Source organism: Peromyscus eremicus, chromosome 8a, assembly GCF_949786415.1.
Source record: "Peromyscus eremicus chromosome 8a, PerEre_H2_v1, whole genome shotgun sequence".
NCBI classification, from domain to species: Eukaryota; Metazoa; Chordata; class Mammalia; order Rodentia; family Cricetidae; genus Peromyscus; species Peromyscus eremicus.
Window position 1 is genome coordinate 84,777,068 of NC_081423.1, and position 17,076 is coordinate 84,794,143.

At 40.4% G+C, this 17,076-nt stretch overlaps 1 protein-coding gene and 1 pseudogene across 2 annotated transcripts in view; both read right to left on the bottom strand.

Moving 5' to 3' along the window:
• The window catches only part of Gpatch8 (G-patch domain containing 8), a 72,642-nt gene that overhangs the window by 25,685 nt on the left and 29,881 nt on the right, over positions 1-17,076 (bottom strand). The window lies entirely within an intron of this gene.
• LOC131917804 (ATP synthase subunit g, mitochondrial-like) lies at positions 5,584-6,045 on the bottom strand (annotated as a pseudogene).

Genomic DNA, 17,076 nt, shown 5'->3' on the forward strand with positions numbered 1-17,076 from the left:
TTGTGCTACAGCAGCTGTTTCTGTACTGGTCAGGATGGGGTGTGAGATTTTTGTACTGCTACTTGAGAACATGAACAATCTAATCTCCTCTTCAATAACGCAGGGATGGGGGATGGGCTGGGATGTCAGTCTGTTTAAAGGGAGAAAACTTCCTTTAGCTTCCAGTCTTTCATCTAACTTATTCATTCTGGCAAATCAGTATTCAGGTCCAAGATGGGACTCCTTAAATAAATCACAGTAAAGACTGGATGGGATCAACCAGACACTGACCAAGTAATTTCTTTTCACAAAAGAAGTATAAGGAGCCTGGCTGACAGGGTTTCAAGACCTTTTTAAAATAGTTAATAATCAGAAGTCTAGAAAACAACTTTAGATATTCAGTGTTTAAAGAACTAAGTTCTGTTAAGAATGAGTAAAACTAAGCAGCTCTACTCAGATCTTTGCTTCCTATTAAAAAAGACTTTGTCACCAACATCTATGCTTCTGTACATAACTAGACCAATCTTTGAAAAAGAATTCCAGGAAAAAAAAAAGCCTCAGAAGAACTATCATTTGTAATTTCTCCAGAGTTAACTCATAGAAAAGATCCAAATTACGAAACAATCAGAAGTTGAAATCACTGCTTACATGAAGCAATAATTTCTTATTATTAAAGTGACTATACAACTAAGGAAAAATCACAGAGGGAAAGAATATATACAGGAGGAGATTATTTCATGTTTTTTAAAAAAATCCCCTTACTTATTCATTGCCAATCAATGATTGATCCTATCATAAAGAATATCACTTAGAGGGGCTGGAGAGATGGCTCAGCAGTTAAGAGCACTGACTGCTCTTCCAGAGGTCCTAAGTTTAATTCCCAGATAGCGGCTGTCTGTACACACACCTGTCTGTAACTTCAGTTCCAGGGGATCTGAGTCCCTCACACAGACACACATGCAAAACACCAATGCACATAAAATAAAAATAAATTATAAAAAAGAATAACTTAGAATAAGTAACAATTTGAAATGATCAAAAAAAAATTTTAAGACAAGCAGCAGTAGTCAAAGTGTGTATTCCCTCAAACAGCCAACTTCTTTATACAACACTGAGCTAAAGTCAAGTCACTTCCTTATATTCAAAGTGTGGAAGTTTTTATTTAATTTCTACTGAACTATTAAGAACATTTCTGTTATGTCTTTCACTAGGCCCAACTTACGAAGATGACCTGTAGGGCAGTTAGCTGGCTTATTTGCCCTGCAAGCTGGCCTTATGTGACTATCTTTTTTTTTTTTTTTTTTTTTTTGGTTTTTTGAGACAGGGTTTCTCTGTGTAGCTTTGCGCCTTTCCTGGAACTCACTTGGTAGCCCAGGCTGGCCTCGAACTCACAGAGATCCGCCTGGCTCTGCCTCCCGAGTGCTGGGATTAAAGGCGTGCGCCACCACCGCCCAGCCATGTGACTATCTTTTAATCAAAGAACTACAAAACAGCCAGGCATGGTGACTCATACCAGGAAGCACTGGGGAGGCTGTGGGATGAGAACTGCAGCAAACCTGAGACCAGCCTGGGCTACACAGTGAGTTCCAGGTCAGTTAGAGTTGGAGAGTGAGACTCGTCTCAAAAACGAAAGTAATGAGACTTACCATCACTACAACAAAGAATGTGCATACAAAGTGACAACCTTAAAACTCCATGGATCAGAACTACATACAGTTCTATAATTAATTCAGCATTGAGCACGATACATGATTAGCTCACGATCCAAAATAAAGGCATTAGAAAGATTTCAACAGTATGCATGCTTCACTTCAATTATTGTTTTGTTTTTCGAGACAGGGTTTCTCTGTGTAGCTTTGCACCTGTCTTGGAACTCACTCTGTAGCCCAGGCTAGCCTCAAACTCACAGAGATCCACCTGCCTCTGTCTCCCAAGTGCTGGGACACTTACATTGTTTTAGGACTGTCCCCCTAAAAGGCTGGGCTATAAAACCTCAGTTCTCTGAGAGGAGATAACTAAACAGTTAGTGCCTTTTTACAACCACAGGAGAGTATGAGCAGATGGCTATTCTCTATTTTCAGAATGGTCATACAGATCGAAAGTGGTCACAAACAAAGCGAACTTTATAAATTTAAGTCACTATACAGAAGACTGCTGAACTCTTAACACAGTCATCGCAAGGCTTCAAAACCATCTCTATGTGCAAGTCCAAGGGTGCATGTGTTATGTGCAGGTGCACATGTCTAAGGCGGCCACAGGACACCTGCTGGTATTGTTCCTCAGGTACTATTCAACTTGGTTTTTGAGAAAAGGTCTCTTATGGAGCTTACCATGTAGCCTACCTAGCTATTCAATCCAAAGGATCTACATGTTTGCTTCCCCAGCACTGGGACTACAAGGGTGCCAAAACCAGTTTTTTGTAACCTGGGTTCTAGGGATCCAACTCAGGTCCTTCAAGTACTTTACTGAATCAGCTATATCCCATGCTCAGAAATATTTCTGAAAAGTGATCCTTCTCCAGATATGGTGGCACATGTTTATATGTTTATAATACCAGTACCTGGGAAGCAGAGGCAGGAGGTCAGCCAAGAATTACAAGTCAGCTAGGTCTACACATAAGTTTAAAGTTGTCCAGGGATATATAGTGAAACCTTATCTCAAAATCAAAAAACCAAACAAAACATCAAAAACCATATTAGGCACAATCATCTAGGAAGTGTTTTCCCAGGGTCAGCACACAGTGAATAATACAACTGTGGTCCAAGGGGAACAGGCTACTTCCCAAGGTAGCAACAGACCTTGTCAGTATCAACCACATGGTACGTGTTGTGCAGGCATGAAAGATAATACATTGGGTAAGTAACAGAGTCTTGTGTCAAGGTTTCATGGAGAGAGCTGCTGACACCAGGCAATGTGTGCAGATTCAGAGTCCCTGCAAAGAGTCCCTAAGAAGCCACCACATGAAGGTGAAGTCTAAGTTGCAATGGAAACCATAGGAAATCCCTAGAGGAAAACTGCAGGTATAGAACGGAGCTGGCCCAGAAGCGCTGTGTATGTTCTCTAAGAGGCAGACCTACAGCAAGCAGCAGGTTACTCAAGCACTCTGAAGCCCAAATGATTCTGTCATAAGCCCCAGACACTGAACCTGGAGCTGCATCATTTCTTCCAGTCTTTATGTGCTATGCCCGCATTTCTTAGTTTGGAATGGTTTGGAATGGAACTGTTTACTCTGTGCCACTGCATACGGAAGTATACAAACCTGACTTTGTTTCATGGGGTTTCTGTGCAGAGACTGCCTTTAGTCTTGGAAGAGCCTTTGGACTTTTGAACTGTGGTGAGACTGTTAAAGACTATGGGGACTTTTAAGAGATGAACTAAATACACCTTTGATTATGAGTCTTTAGGAACCAAGGTGGAATGCTGTGGGATGGTCTGTATGTCAAATGTGTTGCTGATTGGTCAATAAATAAATCACTGATTGGCCAGTGGCCAGGCAGGAAGTATAGGCGGGACTAACAGAGAGGAGAATTGAGAGAGCAGGAAGCTGGGTGAGGGAGACACTGCCAGCCGCCACCATGACAAGCCGCATGTGAAGATCCTGGTAAGCCACGAGCCATGTGGCAAGGTATAGATTTATGAAAATGGATTAATTTAAGCTGTAAGAACAGTTAGCAAGAAGCCTGCCACGGCCATACAGTTTGTAACCAATATAAGTCTCTGTGTTTACTTGGTTGGGTCTGAGCAGCTGTGGGACTGGCAGGTGACAAAGATTTGTCCTGTATGAGCAAGGCAGGAAAACTCTAGCTACAGTGGAATGTTATGATCTGAAGTGATATGGTTGTGGTTGGACAAAATAGTTCATTCAGAAGGTAAAATGGCTTGCTGTAAAGCCTGACCATGTGACTTCAATCCTTGGACCTATGTAAAAGTGAAGGGAGAAAACTAACTACACCAAGTTGTCCTCTGACCACACACATGCCACGGCATTCAAACACATACATCACACTCCTGGCCAGGCATAGTGATGGTGCAGGACTTTAGTCCCAGCACTCAGGAGGTAGAGACACAAACATTTAAAAAAAAAAAGTGGATTTCTAGACTTTTAAAAATTCAGATTGTCAGGTATATATGTGCAGCCTTAATCCCAGCACTCAGGAGGCAGAGGCAGTCAGAGTCCTCTTTTTTTTTTTTTTTAAAGATTTATTTATTATGTATACAGTGTTCTGTCTGCACATATCCCTGCAGGCCAGAAGAGGGCACCAGATTTCATTACAGATGGTTGTGAGCCACCACGTGGTTGCTGGGAATTGAACTCAGGACCCTTGGAAGAGCAAGCAGTGCTCTTAACCTCTGAGCCATGTCTCCAGCCCCCAGAGCCCTCTTGAGTTCAGGCCAGTCAGGTCTACACAGTGTTAAGACGGGAAAAATAAAATAAAAATCATATCACTTGGGAGGCAGAGGCAGGTGGACCTCTGTAAGTTCAAGGACAGCCTGGTATATTTAGTGAGTTCCAGGACAGCAAGGACTACATAGAAAGACCCTACTCAAAAATCAATCAATCAATCAATCAATCAATCAAATTTGTGGGGCGTGGTGGCATATGCTCAAAATCTCAACACTCTGGAAGGCTGGGGCAGGAGGATTTTGATTTTGAGGCTATTCCAGAGTACATAGTGAAACTGTTCACTCCTTCAAAAGGAAAAAAAAATCCCTATGTACATGGGAGATATTACATGTTTTCTTTTCTAAATAATATCCCCTGCTGTTTATGTTGGTGGTAATCTCTTCATTCTTTGTGGTTGGAGACAGTTTTGCTATGTGACCCACGCTGGTTCTGAACCTTTGATTCTCCATGTCTCAGTTTCCCAAGTACTGAGGTTATGTTTGCTTTTAGCTTCTCTACTAAATACATAAGCTCTTTTTTTTGTTTTGTTTTGTTTCGTTTTGTTTTTTCGACACAGGGTTTTTCTGTGTAGCCCCAGATGTCCTGGAACTCACTCTGAAGACCAGGCAGGCCTGGAACTCAGAGACCTGCCTGACTCTGGCTCCCCAGTGCTGAGATGTGTCACCACTGCCTGGCTGAAATATACTTTTTACTTGGTGTTCTTATAATCTTCCTGAAGTTGGGGGTATGGTTCAGCTGGTAGAGCACTTGCCTAGCACACACAAAGCCCTGGGATTGCCGGGCGGTGGTGGCGCACGCCTTTAATCCCAGCACTTGGGAGGCAGAGGCAGGCGGATCTCTGTGAGTTCAGGGCCAGCCTGGGCTACAGAGTGAGTTCCAGGAAAAGGCGCAAAGCTACACAGAGAAACCCTGTCTCAAAAAAACAAAAACAAAAACAAAAACAAAAACAAAAAAAAAACAAAAAAAAAAAAAAAGCCCTAGGATTATCTAGATTGCAGTTTATTATTACCTCAACACTAGAGATAAGATAAAAAGGTAGGTTCTTGAATCTACTTTTAGAAAGCAACTACTGGGCGGGAGGGGGGAGAACAAGGGAATCCGTGGCTGATATGTAGAACTGAATTGTATTGCAAAATAAAAATTAAAAAAAAAAAAAAAAGAAAAGAAAGCAACTACTAGTTGTTTTTTTTTATGACAGCTAATATTTTATTCAGATAGCAGTCTCATTATATGTGGTCCAAGAACATTCAAATAGGAACTCAAATAAAATCAGATTTAAAGATCAGTCTTCAAACATCAAAGCCAAGGATGTCTCGTTTGCCTAAATCTCTCCAATATAAAACCACATCCACACCTCAGTGGCCACCAAATCATTCAGCATAGCTTCCTTAACTGTAAGGTGCTTAAAGCTACCAGTTTTAGCACTTTGAATTATTTTTTTCCGCACTCTGAGTAGTTGCAGAGAATTCAGCAGGAGTTGGGGGAACCAGCTTAGCCTTGGTGTACCAAAAAATGTGGCCAATTGAGGCTTCAAGTTAGTCACGGCAGTGGTTATTAGCCCTGGGGCCTTCTCCATGAAGTTACGGATGAACTTGGCCATGGTCTAGGGTGGAAGGTCCGTCTCCTCGAACCGCCAGCTGAATGTCACCCTTGGAAGGACCTGTGGCAGGCCCCGCAACTACTAGTTTTAAGTATTTCACATTGGATTGGATTTTTGTATATTGTATACAAATTATGTATATTGATACAAATTTGAGACGTTGTTAGAAAATATTATATTTTATTATATTATATTTATAGAAATATATATATTTCTAATCTTGTTCAAGGTATTGTACCTATACAGTTCATTTAACAATGTAATACAAATTGCTAGTTCTTGAAAGCTATTATCACCAACTAATTAGGATATAAAGAAATGCAAGTTACTATTTAGTCACCTATCACAAACTTGTAGCCATATTAGGTATGTTTTCAAGGTCAAACAGAAATATATTTTAGATAGAGAGATCATCTTCAAACACTTCAGAGATCTACAGAATATAGCATTTAAGATATTTTAATAACATAGATTCTTTTTTTATGATAATGAGACATGTCTGCTCCAGGCAGCTCCTATATACTTCAGAGAAGATGATGTGCACTGAAGAAACTCCATATGAAGTTTACTTTCATTGTGGCAAGTTAGCCACTAGGCGAGAAGATGCCCTTTACCTCAACTGCTGACAGTATGCTGTCCAAAATGGACAAGCAGAACACAAAACAAAGGATTGCTGAACCTTTCAGACAAGGTAGGAAGGCCCTTCACAAATCTTGCTTCACAGATAAGTCTGTCAGATATGCTAGGCCTGTAGGCCAAAGACGGATGGCCCAATATTGCAGAGAAATCTTGGGTGACTGTCCAGGCAGCCAGTTGTTTCTGTCATTTCTCACATTTTTTGGAAGTAGCTTGTTTGCACTTCCTGCTTACTTAGGTAATATTATTTCCTTCTCTGGTCTCTGAGGAAGTTGAAGTTTAGACAGTTATAGTTACAGTTTCCTTGTTAACAAATTCAGAAAAGAAACTCACTAAAGATGTGTAAAGTGTATAAGTTTGAAAGACATCAAAAAATAGTTTTTGGTTGGTAATACAAGTTAGGATAGAAAGTGAATTGGGTACAACACTTTGGATGCACAAAACTAGAATAGATAATGGAGTATTTTCTCTGAATTTGTCAAATGTTTATGGACTAGACATTATTAATGCAACCCTTGGTTGTATATATTGTATATAGTTTTTCTTATATTAGTTATAACCCTTTTTTATTATTTTAGACAAAAAAGGGGAAATGTGGTGATATATTGTGTATCCTAATAAACTTGCATGAGGATCAGAGGACAGAGCCAGCCCCTAGATTAGACATAGAGGTCAGACAGTAGTGGCACACATCCTTAATCCTATCACTGGGGAGGCAGAGATCTGTCTGGATGTCTGTGAGTTCAAGGTCACACTGGAAACAGAGCCAGGCAATGGTGGCACACACTTTTAATCCCAGGAAATGAAGTCTGGGCAGAGAAAGGTCTATAAGGTGTGAGGAAATAGGAACTCACTCTCTTTAGCCTGAGGATTTCGTAGAGGTAAGAACTAATGTCTGGCTGCTCTGCTTCTCGGCTCTTTCAGCTTTCAACTTGATATCTGGCTCTGGGTTTTTTATTATAAGACCATCTAACATTCAAACAACAAAATTCTAAGTTAAATTATTCAATTCTCTAGTATTATCATCATCATTATTATTTTTTTTCCGGAACTGAGGACCGAACCCAGGGCCTTGCTAGGCAAGCGCTCTACCACTGAGCTAAATCCCCAACCCCTAGTATTACCATTATAATACTCATATTTGTTATATGTTTCCCCATTAGTCCTAAGTAGGCACCGGTTATAATTTATAGTTTTATTCTCTGCACCCCCAGGTTTTGTTATATAGCCCAGACCAGCCTGCTTATGAACCTCCTGCCCCAGCCTCTGAAGTGCTGGGATCACAGGACCACCCCCACCTGCCCAGCTCCTAACTCATCCTCCTATTTCCCCCTCCAATCTACATGTATTTATTTATTTGGTGGTGGTGGTGGTGGTGAATGTCGTGGTGTGCATGTGGAGATCAGAGGTCAGAGGACAACTTTCAGGAGTCAGTTCTCTCCTTCCACTATGTGGGTCATGGATATCAAACTCAGGCTTGACAGCAAGCACGTTTACCTACTGAGACATCTCACTAGCCCCTATCTTTCTTGAAGAATTAGTGTAGTTCTGGGGTATTGTGTCAGTAAATATACAAACAATAAAAACCACGAAAAGTACTAACAAAGAACATGTCTTTAGAAATGCATAGTTTAAGAAGGGCAAACAAAATACACAATAAAAATTACACATGGAGCCGGGCAGTGGTGGCGCAAGCCTTTAATCTCAGCACTCGGGAGGCAGAGGCAGGCGGATCTCTGTGAGTTCGAGGCTAGCCTGGTCTACAAAGCTAGTTCCAGGAAAGGCGCAAAGCTACACAGAGAAACCCTGTCTCAAAAAAACCAAAAAAAGAAATATACATGGTAGAACACTAAAAATTCCACTGAAAATAAAACGTAAGAAAAAAATCCAGGGGGAAACTAGGCACAGTGGCTCACACCTATATTCTCAAATATCAGAAGATAAGGCAGAAAAACAGCTCAAATTTGAGGCCCACCTGTCTACACAGCCAGATCGGGTAAAGGTACTTGCCACCAATCTGACAAGCTGAATGTGATCTCCAGGAGGACCTACATGGTAGAAAGAGAACTAACTTTCAAAAAGGTCTCTGTTACACAGAGAAACCCTGTCTCAGAAAACCAAAAGAAGTCTATGAAAAGTTTTTACTAACTAATTTAGCTTCTAGTTTCTAGTGAATTTATATTAAGTATGAAGACTATATATGATCACTTCAAGTTTCCAAACAAAATATATCATTTTCAGAGCCATTTCCAAACTGTTGGAGAGCAAGGTAGACAACTGTCTTGTATTATAATTCTATCAAAATTGGGCTGGAGAGATGGCTCAGCCGTTAAAGGGTAGGCTCACAACCAAAAATATAATTCTATCAAAATTGAAGGATCCAGTAAATTGTTTAGACATATCATACAGCACACTGATTAAAGGCACAGATTCTACACACACACACACACACACACACACACACACACACACACACACAAAACATACTTATGAAGATTCTGCTAAAACAGAAATAAAACATACACATTTTAGCACAATTCTACTACTTATTTGCTAAAGGATCTTGTACAAATTGTTGTTTGGAATGGGAACTTCCCGTCAAGTATGGTGATGCATGCCTGTAAAACAAGCACCCAGGAAGTGGAGGCAGAAGGGCCAGCATGGTTAACATCAAGCCATAGGAAAATCTTATCTCAAAAAAATAAGAGAGTCAATTTTCTGATCTGAAAAATGGAAATTTTATCTCAGAGACATGAGAATTGTATGACAACTACAGGCTAGCTAGCCTGGCATATGCAGAGGCAAACTATCTCTGACCTCCATACACAAGCCCAATACATGATATAACACACACACACACACACACACACACACACACACACACACACATCAGAGGTAAGCCCCCGTTGTTCCTCAGGTACCACCTGCCTTGTTTTTATAGACAGGGTCTGGGTCTCTTTGGCCTGGAGGCTGCTGGTTTGTCTAGGCTGGCTGGTGAGCTGCCAGTTTCTGTCTCCTCAGATGGGGTTACAAGTATGCACCACCATGACTGGCTTTTTTCGTGGGCTCTAGGGATCAAACTGAGATCATCACACTTGCATGACAAACACTTTACTGACTGAGCTACTACCCCAGCTCCACATTCTTCATAACTAAAAAATAGAAAGTAAAATGATAAAAGGAAAAATTGCCTTCAACTTTCACTTGTTCTCAATTTTAATCTGAAATTGTGCTAGGATTAAAGGCATGCTCTACCAATGCCTGGCATATCCTTTAAATTTTATTATTTTTGGTTACTTATATCTGTGTGGGGTTACATGCCCATGAGGCCAGCAGTGTCTAAATCCCCTGGAGCTGGAGTTACAAGCAGTTGTGAGCCACCTGACAGGAGTTCTGGGATCCAAAACCAGATTCTCTCTATAACAAAAACCAATCTTTTCCATTATATTCTTTTTTCTCTACAGTTCACCACTCCTTTTTATTCTTCTCCAATCCCTTTCTTTCTTAATTTTATTATTATTTTTTGCTGTTGTTTTTTGAGACAAGGTCTGACTATGTAGTTCTGGCTGTCCTGGAATTCACAGTGATTCACCTGCCTCTGTCTCCCAAGTGCTGGGATTAAAGGTGTGTGCCACTAGGACGGACCCTTTTTTAAATTTATTTTTAAGATTTTATGTGTATGAGTGTTTTGCCTGAATGTATGTATGTGTACCATGTACATGGCTGGTGTCTACACAAGTCAGAAGAGGGTGCTAGATCCCTGGAACTGGAGTAACAGATGGTCATTGGGTGCTGTGAACTGAACCCTGGTCCTTTGCATGGGCAACAAATGCTTTAACTGCTGAGCTATCACTATAGCCTCCCTCACCTTTTTAGCTCTAAAATTTAGACCTCTTGGGGCTGAAAGATGGTTCAGTGTTAAAAGTGCATACTATTCTTCCAGAGGACTGGAGCCTATAATTCTGGCTCCAAGAGATCCAACACCCTCTTCTGGCTTCTACTGGGAGCCCCACACATGTGACATATAGTCTCAAAGAAACAGACATATAGGCCAGGCGGTGGTGGTGCACTCCTTTAATTCCAGCACTCAGGAGGCAGAGGCAGGCGGATCTCTGTTAGTTCGAGGCCAGCCTGGTCTACAGAGTGAGATCCAGGACAGGCACCAAAGCTACACAGAGAAACCCTGTCTCAAAAAAACAAAAGGGGGAAAAAAAAAAAAAAAAAAAGAAACACACATAAAAACAAAAATAAAAGTAAATCTTTTAAATTTGTTTTAGGATTTATTTTATATATGTCAGTGTTTTGCCCGAATATGCATATGTACCACATGTGTGCCTCGTGCCTGGGGTCAAAGGCGTTAGATTCCTTGGAAGTGAAGTTACTGATGGTTTTTTACCACCATGTAGATGCTGGAAAGTGAATCCAGGTCCTCCACAAGAGCAAGAGTGCTCTTAATCTTGTCTCTAAAAATAAATCTAGCCGGGCGGTGGTGGCGCACGCCTTTAATCCCAGCACTCGGGAGGCAGAGCCAGGCGGATCTCTGTGAGTTTGAGGCCAGCCTGGGCTACCAAGTGAGTTCCAGGAAAGGCGCAAAACTACACAGAGAAACCCTGCCTCGAAAAACCGGAAAAAAAAAAAAAATAAATCTAAAAAACAAACAAACAAAAAAACCCTGCACACACACACAAAACAGCAACAAAAAATTGACCTCTTACTCAAGACTGAATTCTAATTTTTATTTACTTTCTGGGATTTATCTTTTTAATCTAATTTTATAAAAAGTACAATATCTGCATTAACTAATTTCTACTAAGAAGATTAAAGATATAGTTTACAACTATAATCTTAGCACTCCAAAGGCCATGACAAAAGGTTACAAGTACAAAGCCAGCCTGGACGATATTGCAAGACTTTGATTAAAAAAAAAGTTAAAGGCTCTCAGAACCAGAAACCTTACTAAATGGAACTCAGAAACTACTAAGATTAGGCTTGTCTTTGACAAATGTACTACAACAGACCTACTTAATCATCAGGGAGCAGAATTGGTGCTTCCTAAACTATATGAGCTCTGTGTAAACCAAGGTATGGAGATAACACTGGTCTCAAACTACAGACCTCCTACTGGGAATCTTGACTCTTACTTCCAGAAGCTTGGGTCACAAACACACCCCACACTAGGCACAAGCCTTCCTGACAATCCATACCTTGCTTTGTGATTCAGAGGAGCTATGTTTCCTGACCTCCCCCATTCCATTCCTATTTTCAGTATCAGCTTTTTCTGAAAGGAAAAAGGGTATAAAGTAGATTTAAAGTCATGCTTATACTTAAATGGCAGATACTCAGTAGCTGTGGGACTTTTCTAAAACTGTTTCAATTTATAAAATGAGCATATTTAACTTGGCCTGGTCACTCATATCTATAATGCCAGCACTAGGAAGATAGGGCAGGAGGATCACTGAGAGCTGGAGGCCTCACAGGCTACACGGTGAAACCTTATCTCAAAACAAACAAATGAGCCAAGCACGATGATGCTTACCTAGGATCCCAGCATTCAAGAGGCTGGCCCAGAAAGATGAGGAGTTCAAGGCTAGCCCTAGCTATGAGAGACATTGTCTCAACTTACCCCTTTCCCCCGCAAAAATACTAGCTATATATTTTATTAAACAGGACAATGAGAAACATCTAGATCCTAGATCAATATTTGGCCTATAATACGTACTTAAGATTACTTCCATTTTCCTGAACTTCACAGGGGAAAATAGAGACTGTACTTTTACAAATATGCCACTCAAAAAAACTGTATCTGTCACAAGAATATGTAAAGAAAACTGATCAATAGGGCTGGGGACTTGTAGAACTGGTGAAGTGCTAGTTAGCATACAAGAAGTCCTGGGTTCATTCAATCCCTAGCACCTATAAAACCCATAATCTCAGCACTCTGGATGTAGGGGGATTATCAGGAATTCATCATCCTTGGCTACATAATGAGTTTGAAACCAGACTCTATGATACCTTGTCTCAAAAAAGTAGAAGGAGGGAGCTGGAAGGATGGCTCAACGGTTAAAAGCACTGGCTGCTCTTCCAGAGGACCTGGGTTCAATTCCCAGCACTCCCATCCCAGCTCATAACTGCCTCTAACTCCAGTTCCAGGAGACCCAACACCTTCATGCAGACAAACATGCAGGCAAAACACAAATTCCCATGAATTAAAAAGAAATGATTTAAACAACAACAACAAAGTGGAAGGAGCCAGGCATGATGGCACCCATCTTTAATCACAGCATTTGTTCTTGGCATTTGTCCTTAATCCTAGCAGAGGCAAGCAGATCTCTTTGAGTTCGAGGCCAGCTTGGTCTACAAAGTGAGTTCCAGGACAGCTAGGACAAAAGAGACCCTGCCTTAAAAAGAAGGAAGCAAAGAACTAATTCCAGAAAGTTGTTCCCTTACCTCCATGTGTGCCATGCACAACAAAACTGAATATGCACATATGTGCACACACATGTACACACACAAATTAAGAAAGAAAAAACTGGGCTGGAGAGATGGCTCAGAGGTTAAGAGCACTGACTGCTCTTCCAGAAGTCCTGAGTTCAATTCCCAGCAACCACATGGTGGCTCACAACCATCTGTAATGAGATCTAGTGCCCTCTTCTGGCCTGAAGTCATACATGCTGTATACGTAATAAATAAATAAATCTTTAAAAAAAAAAAAAAAAAAGAAAGAAAAAACTGACAAAAGTGTAAGTTTTTCTTAAGAAGTTAGTGAAACGTGGGTGCAGCTTAGTGGCAGTGGCAGAGCACTGTGTAACATGTCGCAGATAAAAGCATAGGAAAAAAGTTCCCTAGTGCCTATGCCAGTATTACTATTCAGGAGGCTAAGGAAGGAGGATCATTTGAACCCAGGAGTTCGAGACCAGTCTGGGCAACACAGTAAGATCCAATCTCACTATTACTTTAGAATTTTTAACTAGCTAGCATGAAGATCTGGATTCAACCACCAACACTGCCAAAATAAATTAAAAAAATTATGTGTATGTGCATGCACATCAGCACAAGTGTTTCAACTTTTAAAAGATGCATAAAAGAGCAATCTACAACTTCTTCAGAGTCTCCTTCACAAACACAGGTTCAGAGGATAGCCATGTGTTACCACGGAATGTAGAATGTCTCTGTTTAATACCTAAACTGTGGACCATGTTCCCTTTGACAAGGTTTCAGGAACCATGAAATTCCAACACTTCCCTTCCAGTGCTGCAACTAAGGCATGCACCACCATTTCTGACTTAAAAACAGTAATTCTTGGGCTGGTAAAGCTCTAAAACAAGCCAGGCATGCTGGGACTCATCTGTAACCCCAGGACTTTGGGAGGCTGAGGCAGGAAGACTACCCCAGGTTTCAGGTCAGTCTGTACTACACAGTGAACTCCAGGCTAGCCTTGACTATAAAGTGAGACTTTAAGATAAAAACAAAGCTAAAACACATAGAAGATTAAAGCACAGACACTAGAGTCTAGTAGTATCTAATATATACAATGCATATTAGATGCTAGTGTCCTATACTGGAAAAAAGATTAGTACGATGAACGTAACCCAGTTTATAATGTTTATAACAGGCCTGAAATGGATTACCTCTAATTCAGTTAAAACATCTAAATATGGAGCTAGAGATGGTTCAGTGAAAAAAGTGCTTTCCACTAGCCTGGTGACCTGAGTTTGATCTCTGGGATCCATATAGTGGAAGGAGAGAACCTACTCTAGCAAGCTATGCCCTAACACACATGCATGCAGGCACACAGTGCAATAAACAAATATAATTAGAAAAAAAAAAAAAAAAAGTCTAGGGCTGGAGAGATAGCTCAGCGGTTAAGAGCACTGCCTGTTCTTCCAGAGATTCTGAGTTCAATTCCCAGCAACCATATGGCGGCTCACAACCACCTATAATGGGGTCTGATGCTCTCTTCTGACATGCAGGCATACATGCAGATAAAGTACTCATAAAACACATACATAAGTAAAAGAAAAAAGAAGTCTAGCAAGATGGCCCTGTGGGTAATGGCCCAAGGCCAAGCCTGACACTCTGAGTCTAGTCCCTGTGATCCACATGGTAGAGAGAACCAACTCCCACAAGTTGTCCTCTGACCTCCATATGCATATGTACCCCCACACACTATAATAGATAAATGTACTTTTTTAAATATTTAACGTTTCTAAAGATGGATCCAGGCAGGAGCATCCATGTGTGCTTGTAATACCAGCACTCAGGAAGCAAGGACAGGAGGATTGCCACGTCTGAAGCCAGCCTGAGCTACAGGGCAAGATCCAATCACAAAACACACAACACTGCTCCCTACCCAAATGAAGTACTTTTACACAAAAGTAACTGAAAATCCTTATTCTCAAGAAGACCAAAGCAATATTCAGGACAATCACGTTCTTGATTTTGTTCAAGAAAGGAGTGTACAATGCCAGGTATAGTAGCTAACTCCTGCAATTCCAACACAGAACTTGGATGGCTGAACCAGGATGATTGTTGTGAGTTAGTAAAAGAAACCCTTCCCTCTGCCACCCTTCAAAAAGGTCCAGTGACATGGCTTAGTGAGTAAAGGCACTGGCCACTAAGCCTGATGACCTGAGTTCAGTTTTCCCTTTCTTTCTTTCTTTCTTTCTTTCTTTCTTTCTTTCTTTCTTTCTTTCTTTCTTTCTTTCTTTCCTTCCTTCCTTTCTTTTCCTTCCTTCCTTCCTTCCTTTCTTTCTTTCTTTCTTTCTTTCTTTCTTTCTTTCTTTTTTGGTTTTTCAAGACAGGGTTTCTCTGTGTAGCTTTGGAGCCTTTTCTGGGAGTTCAGTTTTCAAAACCCACATAGAAGAAGAGAATTGCCTCCTGAAGGTTGTCTTCTGACCTTCACATGTACACTGTGGCATACATGTACCACCAAACAATCACATACATATATATGCACATAAATAAAAGTAAATCTTAAAAAAAAATAAGGGTCTAGAGAGATCACTCAACAGTTAAGAACACTGGCTGCTCTTCCAAAAGACACAGCTTCAATTTCCTGCCCCACAGTGGAGCTCACAACCATCTGTAACTCCAGTCTCAGAGGATCCAATGCCCTCTTCTGGTCTCTGTGGGCACCATGCATGCATGTGGTGCACTGACATGCATACAGGCAAAACACTTAACACATAAGTAATAATAAATTTTAAATAATAATAATAATAATAAAAATTACCTAAAACAGAAAGTCACAAAAAATATAAGGCACAGTATGGTCCCTGGCCTAAAGAAACCTTCAAGGGTCTCAAGCAGTTAAAAGGAGCATGTTTTTTGTTTGGGGTGGGGGGTGGCGGTGGTGTTGGGAAATAAGCTTAAAAGGCAGAAACAATGTCCTTTTGAGACAGAGTCTCATTATGAACTCAAGGTAATTTACTAGCTTCAGCTTCAGATTCCTGAGTTCTGAGATTATAGACATGGGCCACCATGCAGAGCCAAAAATAATATCCTAGTAGCTCAGTAAATATGTTAGCTGTCTAATTCTACTGTTTTATCTTTCTAAACAGGATGAGTTCTGAAATAGTATCAGACTCCATTCATATTTCCCAAGACTGGATCTTTTAGTTTACAATCAAAACAAAACAGCCAAACCAACAAATAATGTAGACAATGTAACAAAGCAGGTTTAGGCACCACTTCTGAGCTAAACCTACTAAGGAAACACATCTCATAGCAATATAATAATTCAATTTCAAGGCCACAAAACATTATAAAATTATTTTCAGAAATGCATCCAGTCTAACGGTCACAAAATGCAATCAAGTCATTGTTTTGTTCTGAATTAATTATATCCTCTGATTCTTTCTATGATATATAATGGTGCAAAATGTTTCTCACAGGCTAGGCTCTCTCCTTCAGATGACAGATATTTTATCAACATTATTTATCTGCAGGTCTTTATTTTTAACAGTAACAATTATCTGCCATATACAATAAAGATTTTTTTGTTTTGTTTTTCTGTTTTTTGAGACAGGATTTCTCTGTGTAGCTTTGGGCCTTTCCTGGAACCCACTTGGTAGCCCAGGCTGGCCTCGAACTCACAGAGAGGCCTCTGCCTACCGAGTGCTGGGATTAAAGGCGTGCGTAACCACCGCCGGCTACAATAAAGATCTTTAATAAACATTTACAATATTATAATGAATACAAGGAAAGATAAATTAATAATAAAACTCAAATACAAAAACAAATATCCAGTTTACAAAGTGCAATTTGATATCTTGGCATAGAGAACTTTATTTTAGAGTCAACATGCCCTATCCTCAACCTATCCAGTGTCCACTACCTACACTGGAGCCCCAAGGAGCATGGCGTCACCTGTAAAAGCCTTGCATGGGCTGAAATAACATTTCAATTTTTGACCCCAAAAAAAAAAAAAAAAGCTTTGAAGAGATCATGTCTATCT